Genomic DNA, 13,062 nt, shown 5'->3' with positions numbered 1-13,062 from the left:
TAAGGAATCCCGTAACAAGATTACAAGTAGCAAAGAAAGAATCTTGAAGGAGATGAATGATTATCTGAATCTTCAGTCACATGGTGTGACGAAATATGGGTAAAGGGTTCCCACCGGAGCACACATGAAGTGAGAATCCAGATTCCACAGCTGCTTTACAGTGACCTGCAACGTAAACAATGGGGGTGAACAGATTGCAAACGACACATGGCCAGATGAAGGGGGCCTGTACAGAAGGTACCTGATACGTCGATAGCGCAACACTTAATACTGATGAACACCTTTGGCTGAAGGCCCAAAACAATACATAGCAATTGCATTAACACAGGTTTCGCTCTAGAGTCGAAGATATGAGATATGAGACATTTGACTGCTAATAACCTTGAGGTTCCACGTTACCTTTCTGCAGGAGGTTCTAGGTGTCATTCTCAGGGGTGCCCGTATGGAAGGGATACTAGGGTCAAACAAAGGTCACATGGGCTATCAGCAGCCACTTTCATAAAGTGGGGAAGCGTAGCTCAGAGGGAGCATTAAGCGAAGTCACGATCTCAAAAGGTTCTAAGGACTTCTCCAGCATGTCAGCTCCTTTTGTCACCTAGGAGAAAGTTCCTCCAACCTCCAGTTAGACAACGTTGCCTGTCCTTCCTTGGCCCTTCCAACACGTGATCAGTCCAGAATGTGGTGACCTTGTCGCGGGTCCAATATGGTGCCAGCTAATCCTTCCCGCAAGGTTCTCAGGCAGAACTTCTCCTCTCGGTAGAATATTAATTGGCAGCTGAGATGGCATAAAGCGGGACCCTCCTTACAATATAAGTGACTAATGTATTTACACGGCATATACAAGTGGGGCACGGCGACGTTGGTGATATATATGAGGCGGTGGTTATCCTGTGAAGGAAACGGATCAGTCCGTTGTGTTTTGGTCCTCATTACGTCCCACATGTGTCGAGTGTGGTGGGCGTATCCGCTGGAACATTGCTTAAGATGAGGACTTGAAATTAGTTCATCCTGAAACCCAATTTGTGTTTTATTATCTGACAGATTTATTTTGTTAGTTTGACTGAATGGTGACTTGCAAACTCTCCCTTTCGTAAGAGCAGCAACTTTTGTAAAACAGCTCGACCCCACTCCAATTTATGGTATAGCCAGTATCCCTTGTACGTAGGAAATTCCCCGAGGTCTCTGAAATATATCTAACTGATCTTTTATGCTCCATTAATCTTTGTGAGGTGGATCTACCAGTTTCCCCGAAGTAAATTTTATTACAGTTGCTACAAGGATTCTTATAAACACTGGTGGTTGTGTGTGTGTATTTGTGTGTGTTTTTTTTTATTATTCAAATATTCATCAATAAGTGAACTTCCGATGGAGTTGGAATGATGAAAAATGAATAGATTGCTAGATTTGAGATTTTTAGTTACTTTTTTATGTTCTCAACGTAATGGAGTTGTATTTTAGGGTTAGAATCAATATGTTAATTTGGGGACCTTAGTATACAACAATCAAATAGACTTTAACGATAAAATAAAGCACCATTTGAAAAATTAGGCAATAAATAAAAAGCCGGTGTTTTTTGCTAGGCACATTATTTCCCATTTTGGTTGGCGCTTTAAAATTTCCGTAAAGTGTTAAATGAATTAATCGTTATTTGAAAAAAAAGTGTATGCAGATTGTCTGAGCATGTTGCTAATCACTGAACTAATTGCATTTTGGTAAAGGATATGCTGTTGCCCATGCTTTTCGTTTGTGCCTACGGGATCTTTCATTAGGTCATTCATAAAGTGTGAAGGGCAAGGATAAAAAGGTTACAGTTTGAAACATTTTTACATGACTAATTAAAAAAATTGTATTTGTACGACTCATGCCAAAAGAGTAACCGCTTCCACAGATATTAATTGCTTGGCCAGTCCCGTTCGCGTTTTTTTTTTTTTTCAGAGAAAGTTTTCATAGTTTGTAACGACCACCATCACGTGGGGCTTGTATGCAAACAGTTTTACGATGACTTAATATATATAATTCTTGTCGATCATTGACTCAAGTTTTAAAGCATGCTTACGAATCAGTTTCCCACAACACCATGCTTTAAAACTTGAAAAAGACCAAAAATCATCTTAAGTATGGCAGCGAATAGATGCTGCTACTTTGATTTCAGCAGGTAATTTATGTGTTTTGATGACGGAAGTGTAGCTAAGGGGGCTAGTCGTCTGAAACAGGCATACGTAGCTTTGCTTCGATCCAAGATATTCAGAAAGCATTGTTCAGGGGCACTAACACTACCGAGTTTTGCCCCCACCCCCCTTTGACGGCGTCAGGTGTGGATTTGGTAGTTTCCAACGATTGCGTACGTTTATCCCTACATCCCTTAACACTAATGAGTTTTGTTGCCCATCCTCTTTGACGCGTGTCAGGTGTGGACTCGTTGTCTCAAACGACTTGATGTGTTTGTTCGAATGTTCTCGATAGTATGTATATTATCATTTCTACCCCTATGTCCTTCGTGAATGGCTTGGAAATAAAGTCGAAACCAGTCAGGACCTTCACAGCATCTGGTTTTTTCACCTATTATATATATATATATATATATATATATATATATATATATATATATATATATATACTGAGATAATACTGGTCAGTGGAACAAAAACTTATTCACATTTAGTTAAAGGACAACATTTGACGGTGTTATATCAGTTTTCAAACCATTTTCCGGCCTTTGGAAATTTTGTTATCATATATCGGCAACCCTTTAGGCTTCTCTCTTTTTGTACCTATATCCATTCTTTAATTAGCTTGATACAATAAGAGAGAGAGAGAGAGAGGAAAGCAGGAACGAGTTGAGGGTTAAAAATTTAGATGGAGTCCGGAGGATTATGACGGCGATTTTCAGTGAATAATGCTCAAATCCAGCTGTTGTTTCATGATAATATTTGCTTTATCCGGAGTCCCTTCGAGAATGGAGACCATGGGTCACCAAAATAAGCCTAACGGACGTCACTTTGCTTCAGTTATTTGGTTCACTATACATTAGGAATAGAATGGAATATGTGATTTAGGTTATAAAGCCAAGCACTGGGATTCACAGGGTCATTCGGCACTATATTATACTCGTGCATTAGGTCAGAAAAGTTCCCCTTTGTTCATATTCATGAAGAAGTTTTCATATTACTCTCTCTCTCTCTCTCTCTCTCTCTCTCTCTCTCTCTCTCTCTCTCTCTCTCTTTGATTATATCGCCCTAATTAAAGAAAGGATACAGAAACAGAGGCCAAAAAGACTGCTGATATGAATACAAAATTTCCAGTGACTGGAAAAGGGTTCGATAACTGACACAAGCCACCAAATCTCTTTGTCCTTCCAATTATATGAGAGGATAAAAATTGCATCCACAATTGGTGACAATCTATGAATGAGATCTATTCATGCACCAAAGACACATTGTCCATTGGTTGTACAGTTACTAGACAAAAGTAACATCTAACTGAACAACGAACTACAGGGACTAGAGACCATATTATAAAAAAGCCCCAGAAATATCACAACTGGAACTGAAGATGTGATTGAATAGAAATTGCTGTTGGTGTCCATGATCAGTGGTTCTGCTGTAGCTCGTATTATGTCTTACATACTGGAAACTGAAATGTGATATTGATTTATGTAAATTTGCTTTTGGGTTATCCTATGATCATATTCGTGTCTGCTGTAGCTCGTATTATGTCTTACATAGGTATTTTATTCTTTTAACGCTATTTTGTTGTTGTTTTTGTACTAAACGTGCGGCGAAGGTGGATACTTACTGGGTTAAAATGAAAAAAATTCCTAACAGGCTTGTAATAAACACGCCACGAAGGTGGATACATAGAAGATTAAAAGAATAACAATGGACTTGTACTAAACACGCTACGAAGGTGGATAGTAACTGCGTTAAAAAAAAACCAACAGGCTTGTAATAAACATGCCGCAAAGGTGGATACGTACTGGGTTCAAAAATATCCCCAACGGGCTTGTACTAAACACATCGCGAGGATGGATACGTACTGGGATAAAGCAAAAAAAAAAAAAAAAAAAAAAAAAAACCTCCCAGCAGGCTTGTACTAAACACTGAAAAGAAAATCCTCAACGGGTTTGTAATAAACATGCCATTAAGGTGGATGCATATCAAGTTAAAAAGAAATCCCCCCTAACAAGCTTTTGTAAAATAACACACAGGGGGAGGTGGAATGCATACCAGTAAAAAAAAAAAAAAAAAATCCTCAACGGGCTTGTAATAAACATGCTGTGAAGAGGGATAAATACCTGGTTAACAAAAAGTCACTAAGGGGTTTGTAATAAACACGATGCAAAGGTGGATACATACCGGGTTTTTAAAAAAAAATCAACAACAGGCTTGTACTAGACACGCCTCGAAGGTGGATACATAAAGATAAAAATCCCAACGGCTTGTATTAAACACGCCACGAAGGTCACCCGGTTGTATAAACCCCACGAAAAAGGTAAATACATAAAAATAAAAATCCTGATGGCTTAAAGTACTAAACACGCCAAGCCCGAAGGTGGATACATAGGAATAAAAACTCCCCAACGGCTTCTTGTACTAAACACGCCACGAAGGTGGATACATAAAAATAAAAATCCCCAACGGCTTGTACTAAACACGCCACGAAGGTGAATACATAAAAATAAAAATCCTGATGGCTTGTACTAACACGCACGAACGGTGGATTACATAGAAATAAAACTCCCCTCCCCAAACGGGCTTTTGGTTTGAAAAACTAAACAACGCCACCCGAACAAAAGGTGAAATAACATACATAAAAATAAAAATCCTGATGGGCTTCTACCAAACACACCACAACACGAAGGTGGATACATGAAAATATCCCCGACGCCTTGTACTAAACACGCCACGAATGTGAATACATGAAAATAAAAATCCTGATGGCTTGTACTAAACACGCCACGAAGGTGGATACATAAAAATAAAAATCCCAACGGCTTGTACTAAACACGCCACGAAGGTGAATACATAAAAATAAAAATCCTGATGGCTTGTACTAAACAAGCCATGAAGGTGGATACATAGAAATAAAAATCCCAATCGGCTTGTACTAAACAAGCCACAAAGGTGGATACATAAAAATAAAAATCCCCAACGCCTTGTACTAAACACGCCACGAAGGTGAATACATAAAAATAAAAATCCTGATCGCTTGTACTAAACAAGCCACGAAGGTGGATACATAGAAATAAAAATCCCCATCGGCTTGTACTAAACACGCCACGAAGGTGGATACATAGAAATAAAAATCCCCAATCGCCTTGTACTAAACACGCCACGAAGGTGAATACATAAAAATAAAAATCCTGATGGCTTGTACTAAACAAGCCACGAAGGTGGATACATAGAAATAAAAATCCCAATTGGCTTGTACTAAACACGCCACGAAGGTGGATACATAAAAATAAAAATCCCAACGCCTTGTACTAAACACGCCACGAAGGTGAATACATAAAAATAAAAATCCTGATCGCTTGTACTAAACAAGCCACGAAGGTGGATACATAGAAATAAAAATCCCCATCGGCTTGTACTAAACAAGCCACGAAGGTGGATACATAAAAATAAAAATCCCCAACGGCTTGTACTAAACACGCCACGAAGGTGGATACATAAAAATAAAAATCCCAACGTCTTCTACTAAACACACATGAAAATAAAAAATCCTGATGGCTTGTACTAAACATGCCCACGAAGGTGGCGATTTTACATAGAAATAAAAAATCCCAATCGGCTTGTACTAAAACAAGCCATGAAGGCTGATCCAATATAAAAAAATAAAAATCCCCAAATTCGGCTTGTACCTAAAACAAAGCCATGAAAGGGTTGGATTTTCCATAGGAAAAATAAAAATCCCCAATCGGCTTTTTTGTACTAAACAACCATGAAGGTGGGGGAATTTCCATAGAAAAAATTAAAAAATCCCCCAACGCCCCCCCTTGGGTAAACTAAAACCAAGGCCATGAAGGGGGGGTGATTAGAGAATAAAAAAATCCCCCAACGCCTTGTACAAACCAAAGCCCAACGAAAGGTTGGAATTACATAAGAAAAATAAAAATTCCCCAATTGGCCTTTTGTACTAAACACGCCACCGAAAAAAAGGTTGGAATAAACAATAAAAATAAAAAATCCCCCCTGGATGGCCTTGGTACCTAAAAACCCCACGCAAACGAAGGTGGTACATAAAAATAAAAATCCCAACGGCTTGTACTAAACACGCCACGAAGGTGGATACATAAAAATAAAAATCCCTGATGGCTGTACTAAACACGCCACGAAGGTGGATTACATAAAACTAAAAAATCCCTGATGGCTTGTACTAAACATGCCACGAAGGTGAATACATAAAAATAAAAATCCTGATGGCTTGTACTAAACACGCCACGAAGGTGAATACATAAAAATAAAAATCCTGATGGCTTGTACTAAACATGCCACGAAGGTGTATACATAAAAATAAAAATCCCTGATGCTTGTTCTAAACACGCCACGAAGGTGGACATAAAAATGAAAATCCCAACGGCTTACGTACTACACACGAAGGTGGATCCATAGAAATAAAAATCCCAATCGGCTTGTACTAAACAAGCCACAAAGGTGGATACATAGAAATAAAAATCCCCATCGGCTTGTACTAAACACCACCACGAAGGTGGACACATAAAAATGAAAATCCAACGGCTTGTACTAAACACGCCACGAAGGTGGATACATAGAAATAAAAATCCCCAACGGCTTATACTAAACATGCCACGAAGGTGGATTCATAAAAATAAAAATCCCCAACGGCTTGTACTAAACACACCGCGAAGGTGGATACATAAAAATAAAAATCCCCAATGCCTCGTACTAAACATGCCACGAAGGTGGATACATGCCGGGTAAAACCCGTAGTTGTTACCTATATTGGAAAGATTATTGTGACTTTTTCCTGTGACTTTGAGAATGGGTGAGGAAGATAGGTGAAGAGGGCTTGGCTAGAAACTCTGAGCGAGAGTATCAAGAGGGAGGCAAAGGGTTATAGATGGCTGGATAAAGTGCAGGAGGATTTGGAAGGTGGAGGAAGATGCTTTCGCTACCAGTAGTTGGAGGAGACGCATCGAGGCAACAGACTCTCTGGCTCAGGATAGTTGTGGGAATAAGCAAGATACTGCAAAACGTATTTTCATAAAACATTTGAATGCGTCTTGTATATGTTCTTTGTTATTAAAATGGGTGTAGTCTCCTACTAAACAAACGGAAGGACAACTAGCAGTTCCCTTATAAACTGAATCTAAATAAAAGTAATGAACGGGAGAACAGTGCAGCGCCAAATTTTTCAATTTTTTTATTCTCACTAATTGAATGCCATGTTCCTTTTGTTTGCTGGTAATTTCTCACTGAATTATTAATAAACAATCCTGAGTTACGGCAACTGAAATAATAGAGGAAGTTGTAGCTTATATCGTGGAAATTCAAGTGGAACAGGACATGAATAATATCCCGAAGGATTACGAGTTAAAGGGAAACATTTACTGTTTCGCTTTCTGTAAGCTTTTTAGACAAACATGAGATGCTCTTTGACTGGGTCCTACCGTGTAACTTTTGTTTATTTCTTATGCTAATTTCAGCCACTAGCAAGATTCACATATATGTATATACATACACATAGATTTCTGACTCACATTAGGATTGAACCCAGGTCTTTCAATTGAAAGACAAAATCACTGCCAAGCCACAAAAGTCACAAAAGTAGTTGGAAACCAAGTACCACTGTACCTAGGGCTTTACCTTGGCAGGCTAACTGTTTCACATACCAGCTTGTTTTCGTCAACTTCCTGACTCGTCAGCGGTCTCTCCTTCACTTGAAAGACCTGGGTTCGATCCTGATGTGAATCAGAAATTTATTTCTGTTCTACACGTGATTATGTGTTCATTATTGTTATCATATTCACTCAAAAAGGATAATTCGAATGAAATGCTGTCGACTTGGTCACTGATGAGTCAGGAAGTTGGGGGAAGACTTGCTGGTATGCAAGGCAGTAAGCCTGACCAGGTCAAGCCTTAAGCCCCGTTCACAGGGTCAAGCTTTGCCTGACGAACTGTGTTCGATGTGACGTCAGAAACGGGGAAGTCAGAACTTTTAAGCTGTATCTGCGCTTCTGACATCACATCGAGCAAAGTTTGTCAAGCAAAGCTTGCCTTGTGGACGGAGCCTAAGGTATAGTGGTACTTAGTTTCCATCTATTTTTATGACTTGTGTGGTTTGGTTGGCAGTGGTCTCGTCTTTCAGTTGTAAGACTTGGGTTTTGATCCTGATGTGAGTCAGAAATTCATTTCTGTTCCACACGTGATTGTGTGTTGATCATTTCTAAAACACACACACACTTATAATAAACGACCTCATGGTAAAGATGTGTAATGTCTTCCTATCAGTCCAATTCTAGTTTTAAGATATTTCCTTAACAATATGGGAAAAGTTTCACTTCTTTAAAGACTGGCTGCTTTCCTGACCGATAGCATCCTCAGATTGTTACCATATTATAACTGTTTGAATCGTGATGAAAAGATAGAAAATACTTTCATTTGCGGAATTAGATGAATTTATTTTTGATGATAGAAATTCATTTCTCGTTGTAGAAATTCATTTCTCGTTGTGGTTCGGATCCCACAATAAGTTTAGGTCCCATTGCTAAGTAACCAATTGGTTCCTAGCCACATAAAAAATATCTAATTCTTCGGGCCAGCCCTAGGAGAGCTGTTAGTCAGCTCAGTGGTCTGGTTAAGCTAAGATATACTAATTGCAGCATCACATATTTTTGCAACTGTTTGTAGTACCACTGACACTACTGTGACTCCCACTTCTTAGGCCTAAGACAAAACGGACAAGGCCACGTTGAAGAAGACTTAACAACCAGACCTGGATAAGTGATTTCCAATTACACCCTACCTGCCCACTGTGGATTTGTCACAAAACTTGAGAATTAAGCAAATGTGTGTTAAATGATTGAGCAATGATAGGTATTATCCACGGATTAGTTCTATTACCAACCATATTGAGCCGACGTATTTTAAGAAATGACTTATCCAATAAGAGCTAATTCACTGACTCTTTGCTCAACAAAAGCTTACCAAAATGCAACTTTGTTAATGAGTAAATGTACATTAATGCAGTTTTTCCTGTCAAATAAACTGTTATTCCCACAATATATATATTATATATATATATATATAATATCCATAATATATATATTATTATATATATATATATATTCTATAAACATATTCTTTTTTAAAGGCTTCATTTGTTGGTGAGGTGAATTTTTAAAATAAATGTTATCACTGAATGGCCAAGTAAGATTGTGCTCACGGGATGTCGGAGTACACACGGCTGTTGGGAGAGGGATGGAGCTGATCACTTCATTTGTTTCTCTAAACAGCCTCGCTTTTCCTCCAAGAGCGTGTCGTGGTTTTTCGTGGTTATAAGTGTCAGATTCCTCATTCATTTTGTGAGCAAGAAATTGGAGACATTGCCTTACCGTTCCAGTAATGTGGACTATGCAGATACGATGTTTGTTTATGGGTTTTGCAACAATGAACTCACTGTTAAAATACTTCCAAATCAAATGTATTGTTTAGATACTGAACAAAGGGGAAAAATGCAAGTATCATTGAAACCTCCCTTTCCGTCAATGGTATCCACTGGAATCTGATAAAGTAAAGAAAAAGAAGCAGAATGGAATCTCCCCTCCATCAAAGATAGTCCTATTCATTTAACACTGATCTAAGATTTAAAACATATTTTCAAAGGTCTCTTGTTCTCAATCGAAAGTATTTATCATACACCAGTTGAAGAGAAAAACACACTTGGGGAAATGTTTGTTTGTATTTCTGTCAGATGAAACATAATGGGAACATTATGGAAAATTCACTTTCTTCAGTCTTTCCTTAAAAAAAAAAAAAATAGTACGTATATTCATGCAGTAACCGAAAGAAGTGAAAAAGCTGATGATCCAAGGGCAGGAACCTCCTTACCCTTCATTCCGTCGTCATCATAATTACTGTCATTATCACTCATTCAGCATAGGCCTAGTTCTGACACCTGATTCAACAATTCCGTGACATTTAAATTACTCTCTTGATACATATAGTCTGTTCATAGGTGATTTACTAATTGAAGGGACTACAATGTTACGTTTTTCAAAAACCTGCGAGAAAAAAAGTCATAATTAAAAGATTAGCAATCCAGTTGCCTAATGCACTTCATCAACACCCCCATCGCTGACTACTCAGATAATCGCATACGCCATGTTGGCCGAGAGCAGCGTTAAGGAAAACCGGTTGTTTTAAAAATTTGCCTCACCGTAAATGAAGCCTTAAAATGCATATGTCTATGGAACATTTTCTGCCCAGAATGCTCTTTTCTTTCAATTCCCCTAATATACATAAATTCGTGTTACATCCCTTGTGTGTATATATATATATATATATATATATATATATACTATATATATATATATATATATATATATATAAATTATTATATATCATTCGAGCTACAAATGTCCTTTAATATCTAATTCGCTCTACCTCGGAATTGGATATACTTGATATGGTCACTAGGCCGTCCTGATTTCGTTCCCGTCCACTGGACGGTGGTTCGATCCCATGAGGGGACGAAATTATCATCAACTAAAAATTACCCTTCGGTACATATATGAAAATATATCAATTGCGAGGTAGAGCGAATTAGATATTAAAGGAAATTTGTAGCTCGAATAATCTATATGAGTCACGGTGATGTGATAATTATTCATATTATATACATATATATTATAATAAAATATATAGACTATTATATATATCTAATATATTATACTATAGAATATATATATATATATATTATTATATATATATATATATAATATATATCTAAATAATATAATATAATAAATATATATAAATATATATATATAATTATATATATATATATCTATATATATATATAATATAGTAAATATATATATATATATATATATATAATTCTATATATATATATATATATATATATATATAATATATATTATATATATATATAATATATTATATATATATATATATATATATATATATATATATATAGATATATATATAATATATATATATCTATCCCTATATATATATATATATATATATATATATATATGACGGGTAAAAATGTTCTGTTACAACAGAATTCCATCTAATAAAAGGAGCCCATAAAAACACCAAAATATAGAGAGAAAAATACTATATTTCAGAGACTGCTCTGTCTCTCTTCAGGTAGATGAATGAGAAAAGTTTACAGAAAAGGTGGTATTTATACCAAGAGGTCCATCCACAGGTAAGCCAATTTAGGTCACCCCCGCTGATAATCTTCCTTTAATCTTCTTAAGCGTTGGTTGAATGAAAATCTTGTCGGTCACATCTGAATCCCATGCTCCTTTTGAGATGTTCATTACCTGCCTCTCTATTATTAAGGCCGATTCCATCATTTGACTCTTGTACTCGGCAGTTGCTGTATAAAATTATAGTGACAAATTCCAGTTTATTCTAAGGTTATGTTCATTTATATGGTTGAAAATAGCCGAGTTCTGTTGTCCATACCTAACTGACCGTTTGTGTTGTATTAATCTCTTGGGAAGTGATTTTCCTGTAAATCCATGTAAGATTGGTCACAGTCCTGGCATGGGATTTAATAAACCTCTGTGTCCCTGGGGGATGTCTTTTGGTGGACGTTTAATCAGGGATTTGGCTAAGGTGTTTGGGTAAGTAAATGCAAAAGGGTTAGATTTTCCGAGGGTCTGAGTCACCCTCTTAATCGTGTCCAGGTGTGGAATTTTTATTTTATTGTTGGGTGTATCTCTGGTCTTGTTTTGAGGAGGTCAGTAGAAAATTACGTTTGCTTTGTGGATTGCTTTCTCAGTTATATGGTCAGGATACTTATCTCATCCACAGCATGTTTTTGGGTTTTATTGCATTTTTCACAGTAGTTTCAAAATATTCCAATCTGTACATGGGATATTTTGAAACTACTGTAATAAATGCAATAAAGCCCAAAAACATGCTGTGGATGAGATATCTAGATGATATTCTAACATTTTGGGATAATAGGTGGGGCAATTTTAATGAATTCCTTTCAAAATTAAAGGCATTAGTGCCCAGTATCAAATTTAAAGTTGAATGGGAAACAGACAACAAAATTCCTCTTCTTGAAGTTTTAATAATCAGAGACACGACAGAATACAAATTTACTGTATACAGAAAACCAACATTCTCACTTTCATACATTCACTACTTTAGCTATCACGACATTGCTATCAAGATAGGTTTAGCTAGCAACCTTTTCTTAAGAGCCTTACGAATTTGTTCTCCAGATTTCCCGGGAAAAGAATTTGAACTAATTCCTATGCAACTTTCGTCTTTAAAGTATCCTGACCATATAATTGAGAAAGCAATTCACAAAGCAAACGTAATTTTCTACCGACCCCCTCAAGACAAGACCAGAGATACACCCAACAATAAGATAAAAATTCCACACCTGGACACGATTAGACGGTGACTCAGACCCTCGGAAAATCTAACCCTTTTGCATTTATTTACTTACCCAAACACCTCAGCCAAATCCCTGATTAACGTCCAACAAAAGACATCCCCCAGTGACACAGGGGTTTATCAAATCCCATGCCAGGACTGTGACCAATCTTACATTGGATTTACAGGAAAATCACTTCCCCAGAGATTAATACAACACAAACGGTCAGTTAGGTATGGACACCAGAAGTCAGCTATTTTCAACCATATAAATGAACATAACCTTAGAATAAACTGGAATTTGTCACATATAATTTATAGCAGCAACTGCTGGTACAAGAGTCAAATGATGGAATCGGCCTTAATAAAGAGCGGCAGGTAATGACATCTCAAAAGGAGCATGGGATTCAGATGTGATCGACAAGATTTTCATTCAACCAACGCTTAAGAAGAT

At 37.1% G+C, this 13,062-nt stretch overlaps 2 protein-coding genes across 5 annotated transcripts in view; one reads left to right on the top strand and one right to left on the bottom strand.

Annotated features, from left to right (window-relative positions):
* LOC135217350 (head-specific guanylate cyclase-like) overlaps nucleotides 1-13,062 on the top strand; it is a 999,777-nt gene that overhangs the window by 464,675 nt on the left and 522,040 nt on the right. The gene's annotated exons all lie outside the window — the stretch shown is intronic.
* The window catches only part of LOC135217599 (guanylate cyclase soluble subunit beta-1-like), a 409,846-nt gene that overhangs the window by 338,217 nt on the left and 58,567 nt on the right, over nucleotides 1-13,062 (bottom strand).

The sequence above is a fragment of the Macrobrachium nipponense genome, chromosome 7, assembly GCF_015104395.2.
Source record: "Macrobrachium nipponense isolate FS-2020 chromosome 7, ASM1510439v2, whole genome shotgun sequence".
NCBI classification, from domain to species: Eukaryota; Metazoa; Arthropoda; class Malacostraca; order Decapoda; family Palaemonidae; genus Macrobrachium; species Macrobrachium nipponense.
Note: the sequence above shows the minus strand (reverse complement) of the source record. Positions and strands in the feature narration are given on the sequence as shown.